The sequence below is a fragment of the Lissotriton vulgaris genome, unplaced genomic scaffold (genome assembly GCF_964263255.1).
Source record: "Lissotriton vulgaris unplaced genomic scaffold, aLisVul1.2 SCAFFOLD_1357, whole genome shotgun sequence".
Taxonomy (NCBI): Eukaryota; Metazoa; Chordata; class Amphibia; order Caudata; family Salamandridae; genus Lissotriton; species Lissotriton vulgaris.
In genome coordinates, this window is record NW_028247203.1 from 506,841 (window position 1) to 512,534 (window position 5,694).

Here is a 5,694-nt window from a genome sequence, read left to right on the forward strand (position 1 = left end):
ATTCTCTTTTCAAGTGACATTTGCACCCACTACACAATCCATGCCTTCTTCTACTGTTTCCTCACATTCTTTTCACCCTCTGCCTGAACATGAATCCGTTAGAAGATTAGAATTTGTCAATAACTCCTTCGTTCAGCTTTTGCACCAACACCAATTAGTAGTGAACACAACTAACTGTTGGGTGTGTGGTCTTATGCCTCATACTACTGATAAAGGTATTCCTTACCTAGTCCTGCCATTCAGCTATAATGGTTCTGTGTGGGTATACAGAACAATGTTCATCTATGCTCGCGAAGTCCACCCCCTACGTTCTGTAAAAAACAATCCGAAGAATAGTGCTCTAGTTAAGGGCATAGTAGACATGATTAGAGGAGCTACTTCCTATGAGACTATCCCGAGAGATGAGACACTAGCATATATTGGATGGAATAACCGGATATGGAGTTAGTCTAAGTGAGAACCAGCGAGCGAAAAGATCTTCCCCAATTTGGATTGTACCCAGGCCCGGTTCTAGAGGGTGGGCCGGGTGGGCCTGGCCCACCCAAACATGAGCCTGGCCCACCCAAACACGAATCTTGGCCTTTGCAGCGACGTCAAGAAGGCAACAGAAAATTTGCACTATAATTTAAAACGTTCCTCTGAACGTAATTTATCATCTCCTTCTAGGAGTTGCGTGATTGGGCCTTGGAGCTCTCTCAGGCACCCCCAATCACGCATCTCCTTTTGTTTATCCTGATTCACCTTTCCTGACCCCCTTTATCAGATCGGGCTGTGAGACAGATTTCCAACCCAGAGGGTAAGAGAATGTGTGGCTATTTCGTTTTTTAAAAAAACCTGCAACGGCCCAACAAGATACATACTTCATGTATGCTCTGAGAATGTGTGGCTATTTTCATATCTTTAAAATCTGTGAGGGCCCAGCAAGAGACATACTTTGTGTATGCCGTGCATATTTCACTTAAATTACTTGTATCATTTTCATGACTGGCTCTGCCACAAATGCAAGGCAACAGTACAAATGTCCAGATAACTCTGGTGATTAATGGTCCTGCTGGATAGAAATCTTTTGTCTGTTTGTAGTTTTGGGGTGCAGATAAACTGTAGTTTATGTGGATAGCTCAGTGGGTTACTGCCTTTGTCACAGATATCCTTTTGTTACTTGCAGTTCAGAAGGTACAGATCTAACATAGGACAGTGACATATGAACTGTATTCTAAGAGCTGCATACAAACCTGAATGATATAATTAGAAAGTTTTTTGTGTATTGCGATATAGTTAGAATTTCCCCACTCTTTCATTATTCTAATGTTGCTATAAAGAGTTCGTTTTGGCAGATGTACATTTTTTATAAGTAAACACAAACCCTAACCACTGGGGTATGCTTTAAATCCTGAGTTTGTGCTTCTCCAGACCTATCCCTCTTAACACATACTGCCCACCAGTATGGCTGACATGTGAATCCTACACCTGGTAAACCTCATTGGCTAATGTGACATTCCCTATAGGCTGATTTACATATTTGTATGATTCATTGTCTCTGCATAATGTGTGAATTACATAAAGTACTGTGAAACCCTACACTACGAGTAGCGATTGTACCACAAATGAAAAGCATATGAGAGTGGCTACAGAGAGATGATGGGCACTGTTGGAGGGTGGCAATAAGGGCATCCGAGGAGGAAGTGAATACGGGGAGAGTCTATGTAGAGATGAGGGCACTGTTGGAGGGTAGCAGTGAGCTAATCAAGGGAGGAGGTCATGGAGGGCTACGCAGAGATGAGGAGCACTTTTGGAGGGTGGTAGTGAGGGAGTCTGAGGAGGGAATCATGAGGTGGAGAGGCTACAGAGAGATGAGGGGCACTGTTGGAGGGTGGTAATGAGGACATCCGGGAAGGAGGTCAATAGGGGAGAGTCTAGGGGGGGCGTGGCTTGGGCGCCGATGGCGATGGTCGCCTGAGAGCTCGGCTCCGGGACTGAGCCCGGAATTATCCTGAACATCGGAGGCTGAGGGGCACCCCAGACCCCGCATTCGGTTGAGCGAGGCGACGACACCCTCCCGAAGGCCCTGGTGGAGTTTGGACGGAGGTGGCTTTGCAGAAATGCCGAAGTTTGCGGAGTGGCGGAGTGCGACCCAATATGGCGCCCGGACCCCTTTGTCCCCTTGATCGAACCTACGGAGTTGAGGAGGTCTCGCGGGTGTCGCCCGGCACCCGGCTTCACCAGCCTCAGTTGTTTTAGACATTGGACATTGGCTGGTTCGGACCCTCTACAGCGGGACCATACTCGTTTAGACGACCGGGCGGGTGCCCACGCGTTAGAGGGCACCGGGCACGGGTGCACTCAGTTCTAGGCAGTGGTCGGCACCGCGACTCCGCAACTAGCTGCGAGTTCCTGGCCACCCCAACTACATGGATGGCGCGACACTCGGGCGCCACAGGACAACCGGGGGAGTTGGTGGCCCTCCCCCCGGAGCTATAGTGGGTGAACGGGCCTGCCCGACTCGGAGACGGGTGTCTCCGCCCCCTTATCGGTGCCCTCGGACGCCGTGGCGGTGGCGTGAGCCGAAACGGCGGAGTCTCCACAGGCTCTGGAGAAGGAGATCGCCCATTCCGGACTGGAGGGCGAAACCCCGGGAAAGTCGTGCTGGACACTTGCACACGGAGGCGACTACTCCGGGACCTTTGCGGAGAGCCCCTGGCAGCATGGGGAAACCTAAAGGAGCCAAGGGATCCAGCCAGGCCACCTCGGACTCTGAGGCCCAGGACAAGGAAGAACATGGAGATCCTAAAAGACCTGGTGGCGCACCACTCCAGCAACAATTCGACCGTGTACTGGAAGCCATAGAGGCAACTCGGTCGGCCCTACAACAGGACATTGCCCAGGTGGCGACTGGCCTGGGCCTCCTTAGGGCAGACCACGGTAAACTCTCGGACCGGGTCAAGGAGGTGGAGAGCACGGTGAAGACTATCGAACCAGCGCAGAGAACCCTGGCTGCGACGATAAAGGATGCCATGTCCCGAATCGAGACCCTCGAACGGAGGGCGGAGGATGCGGAAGGCCGAAACAGGAGGAATAACATTCGGGTAGTGGGCCTGCCGGAAAAGGTTGAGGAAGGCGATATGGTGCGCTACCTGGAGACCTGGCTCCGAGACACGGTGGTCCTGGAGGGCCTGTCCTCCTTTTACACTCTAGAACGGGCCCACAGAGTTCCAGCGCGGCCCCCACAGCAGGGACGAGCCCCGAGGCCGGTGGTGGCGCGGTTGCTACATTTCCGGGACAGAGACCTGATCCTAAATGCCGCCAGACACAATGGCCCGTTCCAGGTTGCAAACAGCCAGGTGAATATCTTCCCTGACTATACCTACGAGACGCAGCGCAAGCGGTTCTCCTTCCTGGCGGTTAAGCGTGAACTCAGGAGTGAGGGCATCCAATATTCACTCCTATTTCCCGCGAGGCTCCGAGTCATTGTCGACGACAAAACCCAGTTCTTCGACACCCCGGAGGAGGCCTGTGACTGGCTCGAACTGTACCGAACAGGGAAGGATGGTTACAACGCCTCGACCCATCAGGCGGAGGAGCCGGAACAAAGGAGGCGATCTAAAAGGGCCAGGAACCGCCGCGGCCGCACGGGAGGACCCTCGACAGCGGAGACATCATCTGAGCGGAGGGGAGTGCTGGAAGTTCTGTCGGAACTGTCGGGAGCAAGGGGCGAAGACGTCGAAGAGGAGGAGGAAAACCCGGGTGCTCAGGGGGCACCATCGGACTCGGAAGACTCAGTGGCAGACAGTACCCACACACCGGTGATCACACCGAAATCGGTGGAGGACCTTTTGGACGGACAAGGGTAATGGGATAGGTTGCCTTGTTTTGGGTGGGGGCCCGGCAGGGGGGAGGCGGCTGCCGTTCTTTATTGCTGACAATGGAAGAGGGAGGGTTGGGAGGCTTCTACTCTTGCCCCGAAAGATTTTGACACGGGGGGGCTTATTATAGTCCTGGTAGCCTGGACGACGAGGGCCCACTGCCTCCGCTCAGCCCGCACCTGGCCCATAAGGCCTTCCTACGGTGGCGACCGTAGGACTAGTGGGGTTTTTGGGGTTGTTCTCCGTAGAAGTTTGGATGGGATCTAGATGGTGCAGTTTGGGTCCTGTTCTGGGGTGGTTGGGAGGGGGTTTTGTTGGTTTTTGGGGGGTTTGGTTCTGGTTGGGAAAAATGGCCGCCGACAGCGCTGGGAGGATTGATGTTTTTTCTTTGTGGGGACCCGGACGGGGAGACTGTGCAAGAACACTTGGGGACAATGGCTGATGTTGCTAACTTGAAATGTATTACTTGGAATGTGAGGGGGCTTCACACTATGTCTAGGCGTCACAAGGTCCACGCTTATTTAGTGCGTAGGGGAGTGCAAATGGCGCTGCTGCAGGAAACGCATCTGAACAAGGCGGAAGGGGCGGCGCTTCAGCGTAGGTGGCGAGGGCAGGTCTTCTCCACGGCGTACTCTGCTTATGCCAGGGGGGCGCTAATATGGATCAGGGCAGGAGTCCCCTTCCAGGTCACGAGGACAGTGTTGGACCCAGAGGGGCGCTTCGTGGCCATATCAGGCACGCTAGGAGGGAGGGACCTGAATGTTTGCTGTGTGTATGCCCCTAATGTGGACCAGACTGCCTTCCTTTCCGGGTTATCGGGCTCGTTGGCCCACTTTTTCACCGGTCCCCTCCTGCTGGGGGGAGACTTTAACTCCGTGGTAGATGTTGACATAGACCGCTCGCATCCCCCGCTCCCCGACTCCCCGGTCCGGCGGACGGCTAAGGGCCGTCAAGATTGGCAGACCCGCTGGGGTTTGACGGACATATGGAGGGCGCATCACCCCGCGTCTAGAGATTATTCGTACTTTTCGAGCCTTCATGAGCTGCATGTCAGACTGGATGGCTTTCTTGGTTCGTCCGAATTAGTCTCGGCAGCGGTCCGATCGGAGTATTTATCGCGGACCATTTCTGACCATAACCCCCTCCTGCTGGACATTCGCTGGTTCCCTGGGACGCCAGCGGTACCCACCTGGAAGATGCGCCCCGAGATCCTCGAGGACAGTGTCTTCAAGGCAGACCTAGGGGAGAGAATCACGGATTATTTTGCATCCAACGGCGGTTCCGCGAGTACTAGGGCGTTCGAATGGGACGCTTTCAAGGTGGTAGTGAGGGGGTACTGTATCTCTAAGAGGGTGGGCATGCGGCGTGTTATCCTGGCTGATTTAGACGCAGCGGACCGAACGCTCCGCGCGCTCGAAATTAGCCGACCCGGACGCCCGGAATTGCAAACACAAACGGTAGAGGCGAGGGAGAAGGTGGCGGTGGAGGTCGAACGGCTCCGCTGTTTCGATTATAAGGCCTACACGGTCCGATCTATAGCGGAGGGCGACAGGTCGAGCGCGTTACTGGCGTGGTTGGCCAACCCTACGCGCCAGTCCCAAACGACGACTAGGATGCGTAGGGCGGATGGGACCGAGGTGTGCACCCAACCGGAGATTCTTACTTGCTTCCGGCATTATTACGAATGTTTATACCGCAGTCGCTCCGCGCGTGACCCAGACCGGCTCGATAACTATCTTCGCCCGCTGGAACTCCGCACAGTGGAACAGGAAGTGGCAGACACCCTGGGATCTGACATAGACTTGGGGGAGATCCGCGGGGCCATCAAACGGAT